This window comes from Ptychodera flava, chromosome 11 (genome assembly GCF_041260155.1).
Source record: "Ptychodera flava strain L36383 chromosome 11, AS_Pfla_20210202, whole genome shotgun sequence".
Lineage (NCBI taxonomy): Eukaryota > Metazoa > Hemichordata > Enteropneusta > Ptychoderidae > Ptychodera > Ptychodera flava.
The window spans coordinates 26036710-26049611 of NC_091938.1; positions in this window are offsets into that span (position 1 = coordinate 26036710).

Here is a 12902-nt window from a genome sequence, read left to right on the forward strand (position 1 = left end):
CAGGGTGGAAGGCTTCTATATCGTGATAAGAGTCATAAAATGTCAACATTTCATCCAATGATTAATGTCCTTTTATATTGAGCAAATATTACATGGATGCATACCGAAGTCAGGGGGTTATGAATAAGCGTATTGTTCATATGATAATTGTGATTTGTATGAGCTGACAGCGAAGATATCAGTGTTCCCTACAATCCAGTTTACGTCGTGCAAACTTGCTGATAAACTAGCTGCAGTAACATTTGATAGTGTTTCCAGTACACCTCTAAGGTATTTTGGGATTGTCTTGTTCTACTCTAACTAGTTATATCAAAGTGGCCTGGCCCTGTTTACAGCCGGTCAAAACAGCTGTATGGGCTATATTATCGTTGTATGCATGTCAAAGTACATTTTGAGGGAGAACAAGAAAATTATTTTGCTCTTTGTATTGTTTTTTTTTTTTCACCACAAGGTTCTAGCACATACTCTAGTCAATCATGTTTCCAATTCTAGAGGATGAACTCGCCAATTACATAGCACGTTTTCCAAACTATAAATATTTCATCTGTGGTGATTTCAATGCCAGGACGACAGAAGAGCCAGACGTTCTACTTGAAAATGTGAAAAATTCTGCCCTTTATAATGATTTTACTGTTCCTATTGAACAACTTCCGTCTAGAGCTTCGAATGATCAGTGTACTAATTTCTATGGTAAACAACTTCTTGAATTATTAATGGTAGGTTGTACAGAGACAAGGGAGTTGGTCATTTCACATGCATTACACACGCTGGGGCTAGTGTCATCGATTATGTTTTGTCCTTGTTTGTGATTTCAGTTTATTGAGTGATTTTGCCGTCTGTCAAAGACCGATTCTGACCATCTTCCAGTGACTTTTAATCTTGCAGTTAACGGTGTTGTTGATGGTGTTTTAGAAGAAAATATTGTTTCGGAGTGGCCCAAAAGATTCTACTGGAATGAAAAACTTGCAGACACATTTCACAAGTTTTGGACAGGAGAAACTTATGGTACTCTTCAAGATACATTTCGTAATGTTCTTGCCATTGGCAATGTCCTTCAGGCAGCAGATATTGTGTCGCAAATGTTAGAAAATGCGGCAAGTCTTATGAAATCCTCAAAAAAGTCTCAATTTCGTTCTTCACCTAGAAAAAATGATTGGTTTGATAAAGAATGTTATCAAATGAAACAGCGGGTCAACAAAGCATTAAGACAATTTCGTAAGTCTAAAGATAGTCGGAATAGCTATATTTTACTTAGAAATAGTTACCGTTCCTTCTAAAGTTAAAGAAAGGGTCCTATATGGAGAATGAAAAGTTAAAGCTTGAAATGGCTGCCAAAAACAAAATTCTAAAGCGTTTTGGGAACTCTTGAAAAGTAAAACCTGTGGTCCATCAAAACAGATTCCTCTGAATGACTGGTATAATTTCTTTTCTAATTCATTCTCAGAGTCTGAAACACATACTACTTCACCAGATGATATGTTTTATACAGAAGTCAAACTTTTCTTAGAGAATCTTGATGTCAACACAGATGTTGACTTTGATGTTAATATTGACCTACTTGATCATGAAATTAAATTGGCAGAACTGGAAGGTGCTATCTCTCGTTTAAAAACCAATAAGGCGCCAGGCATTGATGGAATGTCACCAGATATTTTCAAACACGCTCCACTGTCTTTTAAAGAAGCTCTCCTTGCGCTTTGTAATAAAATTCTCGATACAGGTTCATTTCCTAGTCAATGGGTTATAGGTTTAATAATTCCACTACACAAAAAGGTTCTCGAGAAATTGTTAACAACTACAGGGGAATAACTTTGTTACCAACCATTACCAAAATTTTTAGTGACATTGTTTACCGTAGATTACTTCAATGGATTGAACATAATTATCCTGTAGTAGAAGAGCAAGCTGGATTTCGGAAAGGTTATTGTACCATTGACAACATTTTATTTTGTATACAATCATTAGATGTAATCGTTATATGTCACTCAGTGGTAGGCTGTATTGTGCATTTATTGATTTTGAAAAAGCTTTCGACAGGGTCAATCATGCTATGCTTTTTTATAAATTATTCAAAGTTGGAATTCGGGGTAAATTATTTACAGTGTAACGCTCTATGTAATCTGATGTTAAGGCATGTATCCAAACTCCTGTAGGAATAACTGAATTTTTAGATGTGAACTTGGTGTCCAGCAGGGCAGCATCTTGTCACCTCTTCTGTTTACGCTCTTTATCAATGACCTTGGGGAAGCACTACATCACGATTTTGCAGGAGTTCATATTGCATGTAAAAAACTTTTTTATTTACTATTTGCCGATGATTTGTCTCTTTTTAGTTCAACAGCTATTGGCTCCAGCGTCTTTTAAATAATTTATCTTTGTATGCACGTAAATGGAAACTAAAAGTAAACACGGGTAAATCAAAGATAGTTGTGTTCAGACGTAGAGGGAGATTAAAATCGTACGAAAATTGGTTTCTAGATGGCACGAAACTTGAAGTTGTACCTTTCTATAATTATTTGGGTATTGTACTATCTAGCTCAGGTTCATGGGACCAAGCTCAACGGCATCTAGCAGCCAAAGCCTCGAAGGCAGTGTTTGAAGTTAAGAAAGCCATCGCTCGATTTGGTACTATCGATGTTAATCTTGCATTTAAAATATTTGATAGTAAAATCCTCCCAATCTTAACGTATGGGAGTGAAATGTGGGGCTTCCACACGGCTGACCAAATTGAAATAGTGCAAAATAAATTTTGTCGTTTCGTATTGAAATTGTATGGCAATGCATCCACCCTCGCTGTCAGGGGTGAGTTGGGCCGTTTTACGATACGCACATGTAGACTTGTAAAGATTATTAAGTATTGGCTACGTTTACTTGCAATGCCACAACATCGTCTTGTGCACAAGTGTTATTTATTTCAATGTGAAGAAGCTAATAAGTGTAAACCATGTTGGGCCTATGATGTTAAAATGTTGTTGTTTTCCTTTGGCATGGGTGAAGCATGGCTCAACCAAAGTGTGGGTAATAATGTTAATTTTATTAATTTATTCAAACAGAGATGTCGAGATATTGACTCTCAGAATTGGAGCTCAAATTTACATCTTTTTCCCAAACTGGACTGTTACCGTACTTTCAAATATTCTTTTAAGCAAGAGATGTATTTATCTTGTATTGAAAATGACCGGTACAGAGAGGCCTTGTGTCGCTTTCGAGTATCTATGCATTCCTTACGCATTGAGGCAGATAGGAAATTACGTAACGAACGTGCAGAAAGAACCTGTGCTTACTGTATTTTAAAATCAATTGAAGATGAATTCAACTTCTGTGTAATTTGTCCTCTTTATCAAGATTTAAGAACAAATACATTCCAAAATATTTCTACTTAAGTTAAATCCGTCAAACCAAAAATTTAGTTTGCTCATGCAGACTCAGAGTACAACTGTTTTACGCAATCTAGCGAAATTTGTTCTTTTGGTATGAAGAAGCGTTCTGAGACCCAGCAACGATGTAATAACACCTGCTTTTGTATAGCTATTGTTACTTTCTTTTTTTCTCTCTCGCCAATTCCTGAGAGAGCGTCCTGTACATCTGTTTGATACCTGACATGGAATACTTTGAGGCCGGTGGCCTATAGTATGTGAATAAACTTAACATTAATTCAAGTTAGAGTCTAATATTAGACGAGTGGGGAAGAGGCAGATGCCCGACATGCTGTTTTATCGGATAATATCCTATAAAATCGATAATATTGGTCTAAAATCTAAGTTAGAGTCTAATATTAGAAGCAGATGGGTGGAAAATTCTGAAAACACTGTTTTACCGATAATGTTGATAATATTATCCCTATTAGATCCCTTTGGTCTCATATTCCTGGAACTCTCTAACTTAGACATTTTAGACGATATTATCCGATAATAAAGAAAAAGCCTATGTCGCGCCTTCATGACCTGTTGGTCAACAGTACAGCCTGTTGTGTTTTAGATCGAGAAAAAAGTCGACTTCCCATAGTAGTTCACAAGAATTTTTACGCGCCTAGCTACGACATTCACAAATAATTACTTTCAAATTGACAGTATTGATATGTGTACCATCAGCATGAAGCGTCGTGTCTACAGAACTGTTAATATGTAAAGCAAACGAAAAATATACAAAGAATGATGTGAATAACGAAGTGACGATAATTTAATGTCAATACTCAATGGTGTTGTTTAACCATCAAAATGAGTTCAAGGCGAATGCTTAATCACCAATCCAAGCACGATCCCCCAGCCCGTGCACCAAGTCTCACCTGTCCCGAAAATTTTACCTATAAATTCAGCTGCATCACGCATTTAATCCCTTCACTCCAAGGTTTATTACACAACTTTGCTGGGGGTGTCTTATCTGTTACGTAGGTGTATTATATTTTGAACTCAAAACCATCTTATGCAACTCATTCACTCACTGTATCATCCAACCCACACCAATAATCATCATTAACTTCATCTGCTGATAGCTGTTAATATAAGTTGATTGTCGGTATCTCTCCAAAGTCTGCGTTTCTCCGCTCGTCATGTCTTTGACAAATCTTCTTCTTTGATGTCGTGTGTATTGGTTTGAAGGCCATCATTTCTATTTGCTCATAACGTGGTTAAATCTGAGATAGAATTTTATTGCATAAGCCGTCATTTTATCAATTTTATCGGGGTCGAAATTATCTAAGTTTGTATCGGGATCATCGCTTGAGTCCACATCATTTGTGTTGACTACTCCTCATTATTCAGTTTTTTTTTTTTAGCTCCGCTGTCAGCGACGCGGAGCTTATCAAATAGGTTGATTATCCGTCGTCGTCCGGCGTCCGTCGTCGTCCGTCGTCGTCCGTCAACAATTGCCTTCTCCTCTGAAACCACAAGTCCAATTGCTTTGAAATATTATATGCAGTTCACTTGGGGTAACCTTACTTCATTTTGTTCAAATCATGGTGAAATTTGCATATTTGTATTTTTGGGGCATTTTTTGGTGTTTTTGGTAAAAAATCTTCTTCTCTGAAACCGCTCGTTCGATTGCTTTGAAATTTGATATGCAGTTTGCTTAGGGTGACTTAAATCAGATTTGTTCAAATGGTGGTGAAATTTGCATATTTGTATTTTTAAGGCAATTTTTGTCATTTTTGGTAAAAAAATCTTTAAAAATCTTCTTCTTCAAAACTACTGGTCAGATAGCTTTTATATTTGGTACATATGTGCCTAGGGATGATCTATTTCAGATTTGTTCAAATTGTGCAGAATATGCAAATTTGCATTTTAAGGCAATTTTTACCATTTTGGTCAAAAAATGTATTTCTCAAAAAGTACTGGTCTGATAGTTTTGAAATTTGGTATACAGGTTTCTATAGATCAACTAAGTAATATATATTGAATTTCTGATGAAATCTGTAATTTTTTTTATTTTTGGGCAATTTTTGCCATTTTGGTCAAAAAATGTGTATTTCCAAAACTACTCATCTGATAGCTTTGAAATTTGATATAGAGGTTTCTACAGATGAACTAAATGATATTTATGGAAATAATGATGAAATCTGCAATTTTGTAATTTTGGGGCAATTTTTGCCATTTTTGGTCAAAAATGTGTTTCTCAAAAAGTACTGGTCTGATAGCTTTGAAATTTGGTATACAGGTTTCTACAGATAAGCTTAGTAATATATATTGAATTTCTGATGAAATCTGTAATTTTGTATTTTTGGGGCAATTTTTGCCATTTTTGGTCAAAAAATGTGTATTTCCAAAACTACTTATCTGATAGCTTTGAAATTTGGTATACAGGTTTCCATAGATGAACTAAATGATATTTATTGAAATAATGATGACATCTGCAATTTTGAATTTTTGGGGCAATTTTTCCCATTTTTGGTCAAAAAATGCGTTTCTCAAAAAGTACTGGTCTAACAGCTTTGAAATTTGGTATAACTAAGTGTGATATTTTGAAATTATGATGAAATCTGCAATTTTATTTTTGGGGGCAATTGTTGCCATTTTTGGTCAGAATATTTTATTCTCAAAAAACTACTCATCAGATAGCTTTGGTTGACATGTTCTTAGGGATGATCGGATGTGATATATTCAAAGTATGATGAAATCTTCAATTTTGTATTTTGCAGCTTATTTTAGCCACTTTTTCTGGCCACTGCATTGAGTTATCAAAGATTTCCACCTTCTTCATCAACATGTGTCAAAAATAGTTATTCTGTACATAAACACAGCGGAGCTATATCGGCCGCTAGGTCGCTTGTTTTCTTTTAGTATTGGGGAGATTATTTGTACATCGCTTTTTTTCTTCTTTCTCGGCGTTTCTTTTTGTACTGAGCTTTTACTTTTCCAACGAAGTTTTCTTTGGCAACGACAGCTTCCTGCCCTGTCTATTGTCATTGCATTGTTTTGTTTGTTTACCTGCATGGTTCGTGCTTCTTGTTTGGTGTGGGCGTGTCACTATGGTTCTTTGTCGACCAGGCAGTCTTATCGTAGATGTCTCTTTTTCACCAGCCCGTTAACCCTTTGAGCGCCAAAGTCAACTTTTGTCACCTTTAGAAAATATGCTCTAGTCATTTTTTTTCAGATTTTTGTCAAAATTTTGATAACAAACTGTAGCCAATGAAATGTGATGTCCATTTGGTCCAAAATTATCAAAAAATTGCAGAAAAATTCATAAAAATTGGTACAAATGTTTCAGTAAAATTTTGGTTGGAACAATTACAGCACCTAAAGGGTTAAGCATGTTTACGATTTCGGACAGTTTTGTCCACTACAGCGTTTATCGCCGATGCAAAGGTTATCGATGAATAATTATACAACACAAGTAACAAGAACTGTTCGACAAAATTTTACTTAATCTCGGTCTGAGAACGTATAAAGCAACCCTTAATTTATCAATCTCAGAGAAAGCAAAACAAATATACAAAATATCAACTATAGTTAAATCGGAAACTCACCAATCCTGTAGGTGAAAGTTTAAGTTCTTGGGGATTTGTTCGTATAGTTGCGCGCATTCGTTATTCCTCTGATCTCCGCTACCGATATGGACTTATTCTCAAGTGCAACGTATATAAGGCCGCGTTCAAAAAAGTGGTGAGGGGGGGGGGGCTGGAGGAATTCAGGGGGGATTCGAAAATTTTTGGGGTAGTCGAGGGGGGACTTGAAAGTTTTGCTCTGCCTATAGGGGGGACCTGAAAATATTTGACTCCCAACATTTTGATCAGTGTCGTCCAATGGTTCTAATGTTAGTAATAATTAAACAAAATCTAGAATCGTTTTGTTATACTTTATGTCTTTAATCTCAAAAAAGTCTAAAAATATATGAATGCCATTAAATTTTCGTAGAACAAGTTGGCCTTATAATGCGGCAGGAGCTTCAACTGTTGATAATTTTTCAATATTTCTATGCAATGTATCAAACACAGTTTCTCGGTGTCTCTCTACAGCATGCTGAAAAACACAATATTCAGTTTGTCAACAAAGCCCGTTTGTCTAAATATTGGTGATAATTGAATGATGCAAATGCACGGTACACGTAGGCTGTGTTGGCAAGCTGAATACTGGATAGCTCAACATTCTGTAGGGAATAGAACAAGAACACAATTGTATAAACTGAACAAAAATATTGTCAAAATAAAAAGTTAATACAACTACTGCCCTGCTACTACATACTGGTAGTGACAGTGATACATGTAGCTCTGACTCTGATGTAGTTTACGAAGAGTTTCGGTCATAGGACACTCAATTGACAGTGAAACATACATCTACTTGTACACAAGATCCAGCCAGAGAGTAACACATAGAAGACTAGGGGACTAACAGTTACCATGGATTTTTGAATTCTGGCATATGAGAACAATCAAATATTAGAGAAAAAAGATGGGCACCACAATTGACCTTATACAAATATACGATGAAAAGTCGGTTTTTCTAAAATCACTTAAAATCAATATATAAAACCATTCATTTCAAGTTCATGCAGTGAATGAAATTTTCATATCTCATTGTACCAATAACACAAAAGTAAAACTTTGACTAGTAAAGACTCTAATTTAAATGGAAAAATGTGTGACTAAATGGAACATTTATTTTTTATCAAATTTGCCATTATTACACCCAAATTTCTGAGATTAAAACATTAATTTCATGGAATATTTTAACCTTCCAGTATTGTCAATTTTGTAAAACATTTTATAAGTGGCATCTAAGTTGTATATGTCTTGTACTTTTGAAAAAAAAATGGTAGATCACTGTGCTCATTTTTTCACAATTTGGTTAAACGTAGCTAGGAATACACAATTTTCATACTCTCTCATGATTGTCATTTTGTGTGCTTTTCAGCTGGTGCCATTGAACTGGCCAGAGGTGGATAAACTCAAGTCGGCTTAGATTGAGAAATCCAAAAGTGTACTGATGCATTTAAAAATGAATCAATTTAAGAACTTGCCCTAGGTATGGCTCTACGTGACAACCTGCTGATAAGAGATAGTATTGAACATTTACGTGCAGAACGACACATTACATGTTTTTTTTACTCTGCGTGAATTCCTAATAAATATGCGGCTATATGGTAATTAGGGGGGACTTGAACATTTTTGAGGGTATTGAGGGGGACTTGAAAATTTTGAGGGTATTGAGGGGGGATCTGAAAAAAAATAAGATTTCAATCGCGATTCCTCCAGCCCCTCCCCCCCTCACCATTTTTTTAAATGCGGCCTAACGATTTCTCAATCCATTGCTGATCACGTGTGTTAAATTCTAGTACCGTCAGATCCTCTCTCATTCTGAGTTATAAACATATATTTATACACTGTCAAATAACGACTTTGTACCCATCGCAGGGCTCGACATTACCTTTTTTCCCTGGTCACACTTGGGCTACTGAAGTTGGTAGCCCAGTGAAAATGGCTGGTAGCCCATGCATATTTTAGTTTAGGGATTTTTCATTAACCAGACAAGAAAAAGCTTTTTTTCAAGATTCTGCCCATGAAGTGAACGTGTTAGTTATTTGATGTGAATACTTGCACATGCACCTTTATTACCCAAAGAAACTGGTATAATTGATAACAGTGACACTCAAAAGTTTGGTGACATATCATCGCATTGACAACCCGTTTCATTCTTAGAGTTGAATGCAAATTTTGATAGTCGTCATGGCAACGACCACGATCTTCTCAGCACGACTGCAGCAGGTCTAAAAACAGACCATGGGCTTTCTGTAGTAGGGAGGTGCATAGACCTTCGAGGGTCTATGGGAGGAGGCTAAATTTCGGTGCTATTGATCAAAATGTAATGAAAATGCGTTTCCATTCAGTTGGCCATCATTTTTACCTCGCGTGCGCATGCGCGCAGCGAGGTTATGTCGCAGCGATGTCTGTCTGTGTGTCTGTCTGTCTGTCTGTTGGTCCATTTTCTCAAAAACGGCTGAACGTATTTCAGTCAAATTTGGTAGACATCTTCAGAATTCAAATGGCTAGAACTGAAAAGGTTTTGGTGGGCGTGGCTTGGATATTAATGAAGTTATGAAAGTTTTAATTTTTCTGTTACGCCGCGTATGACAAGTGAAAACAATCGACTGTTTGAGGGCGCTGTGAAATGTGCTTGTCAGGTTGGCTACAGCTGGATAGCTCTGGTTTCAACCACGGTCCCTCCGTGTTTCAACCTCGTATTGAACATTAAAAATATGATATTTTATTACTCATTCAACTCACTATTCAAGATAAAATATCGTTTAGCAAATTAGCTTCATCCTTGGTAATTGATTGTTTCCCTCGCTGCTCGATCGCCAGAAATGAGTACATACGTTCTTAGCCCTGCGTACGATGCTGTGTGTTCCGCTACAGCTATTAATAGCCCCGCTCACCACAGCCCTGCAAAGACCCGTACGTAGAGTTGGTGACTTCAAATCCATTTTTGGACTTGACGTAAAAAGCCAAATTACTGCCGAAATTCAGCGTTCTTGGGCCCAAGTCGTATCCCTGCCTACCTCAGCTACTCGATCGCTTCCAAAAATGCCAGTCTTTTATTTTTTTTCGTAAATAACCGTCGATGTCGGCAACTCTCTCGCTAGCCCTGCGTACGTACGCAGTGTACGCTGTGCATTCCCTGTGTGCGTTCCTAACACACAGCGTACACTGCGTACGTAATACGTTCTCTACCTAGCCTCATGGCATGGAAGTGCTGATGAATAATAACTTTGGGTCAAGGTATTGAAGTGTCCAATCAGGTTCGTGCACAGAGTCCAAGGCCATGACCTACTTCATGTACTGCTGCACTAAAACATTTTACACAAAGTGATTTCTGAATTCAGTCACTCGGCCGCGCTGATCGCTAATCTTGAGTTTCGACTGTTGATGTCGTCGTGTCGACGTTTGACTTTAAGAATCGTGTGGGTTACTCTGGACATAGCGAACCAAAAGCTAGATTATCGAAGGTTAGCGTCATAATATTTGATCAATGCATTTTTCTCTGAGAATGAGATGTAGAGTGACACTTTTCAATCTTGTGTGTGTGTCAGCGAATTTATATTCCGGCATGGTTCCGCTGAGATCAGCATAATATTATGGCGACGTATTGACAGTCTGTGTCTTTTAAGTTGCTTTTCAAGATTGTATTAGCTACAGAACCAACAATGACAAATTTTTCATGAGATTTCCATGTTGGCATTGATGTTAAATCAGGAGCAGTAGGCTAGCTCCTGCCATGCTCCTGCGTACAATAGGTCTGCGTTTCCCGGCGGTACGGTGGTAGGCCGACGGCTTGTACCACACTGTCCACAGGACAGCACGTGGTAGAGGCCGTGTGCACAACCTGTACGCAGAGCTTCGAATACACTAGACAGAGTTCGTGTTTCCGTAAATTAGGCATTGAACTTGACAATATAGGCAATAACCAGAATCATCGACCATCGCCTGACAAGTGCACCATAGTCAGCTGTACATGAGTTGCGTGGCGTGGTGAGCAGGTTCCCATGGGTATTTATTTTTTGAAACGCGTACTTCAAAGGTCACGAACTCATTTTGCTGCTACACGGCGCGGCACAGATGATTGTATCGTTTTTGGGCGCATTGAGATACTGTGAAGTAGGTCAACTCGTTCTACATGGCAATTATATGTGAAATATGCAGAATTTATACGCAAACGCGACCTCTGCCAGTTAAGAGCCTGCTCAGCCATTTGCACTTGCATCGACAGATATTGTTGGATCATAATTTTTCAAATGGTTTCTTTTCTTTTTTTTCATTGCGTAATACAGTGGGGATAATGTCAAATTTAGATAGATTGGATTAATTTCGGGAATAAAAACAATGTAATGCCATAAAAGCCAATACCCCAAGAAGTACTCAGTGTTCTCCCCAGGATTTTTTGAGAAGAGGGCGAAGACGTGGTGCGAAGCACCACAAGCGACCGCGTTAGCGGTCGCGGGAGGTCAGGAGGGGGGTGTCCCCCCTCCTGCCGTTGGAGCTTTTGAAAAACAGCGATTAAAATGGTGTTATTTGGTGGCACTTGGGGAGTATTTTTTTCAGATTTTTTTCGTATAAAAAACTCAAAGGAAAGGAGATCTGAGACAGTGTACCATAACTTTTATTACAGTTCACTGATTTCAATTATGAAGATTCATTTTTTGAAAACGAAAACGTAGCGAGAGACATACATTTATTCATCGATGTCAAAATTATCACCATAACACTCAGGTTTGGGGAGCATTTTTTCATATTTTTTTCGTACAAAAAACTCAAAGGAAAAGAGATCTGAAACAGTGTTCCATAACTTTTATTACAAACGAAAACATAGCGAGTCTAGAGACATACATTTACTCATCGATGGCAAAATTATCACCATAACACTCACGTGTTCTCATCCTGATACAAGTCCGACCAGCCGAGCCTAAAATTAGGTTGTTTTGCTTTTGGAAGGAATACACAAACGAAATTCTAACCTCCTATAAAACTTCAGTGTACTCTGCTGTCCTTGGTTACCCTCAAGCTCCTTGCCATGTTTACTCAGCTAAGTCGGTTACCTAATGCACAGTCCCTACGGAGGGACCGTGGCTAACGTAACGTTACGGACTGAGCCATGCAAATATGGCTGCCTTCGATGAGTTGCACATGGGCTTATGATCTCGGATGACATCACAAACTCGCGAGATTTGCAAGATCGATGAGAATTACGTTTGCAGTCTGCAGGATCGACGCTCACGCTCGCATTTTGCTTGTAAATCACTGTCAACTTTTTTTCCCCGTACATTTTATTGTTTTATTTTTCAAAAAATAAATCTTTTTCATTTCTGGCAAGGGGGGCTCGGAATTTACAAGAGGGCGCCACGCCCCTGTTACCTTATTCAGGGAGAACACTGCAGTACTTTACAAATGTGCACGCGAGGCAATTCAGTTCATATCTGGTCTGTGCCTGCATTTGTACATCAATTCAGATATTGAAACTTTGTTGCAAAGTTCCACAGCATGGTCGTCTTGTAATTTGCATAACAAAGTCATAGTCTGGCATTTCTGCGTCCAGCTGGGTTTGACTGCATTTAGCTCATCTCAAAGAGTAGATGGTCCAGACATGGCATGCCCAGTACTGACTGACTTTAATGTCCCAGGCTTTGGTACTCTGTGTGGGCTACCATTTCATGGACTTCGGTAGCCCCAGGGAAAAGTTGGTAGTCTGTGGACGCGGGATACCGCTAATTTCGAGCCCTGCATCGACCCGGCCCTAGCATTCTCTAGCCCTGACAAGTTTTGTACTTGGTGCTGTATTTGTTGCTCTGCGTAGCAGGGCTGTGTGTTACCGGCGTTATAACGGCCTCCCACCACAGTAATATCAGTGGTGGGAGGGCGTATAACGCCAGTCCTGCCATGCAGAGCTACTGTATTTTATACTGTCTGTTCTGTAGAC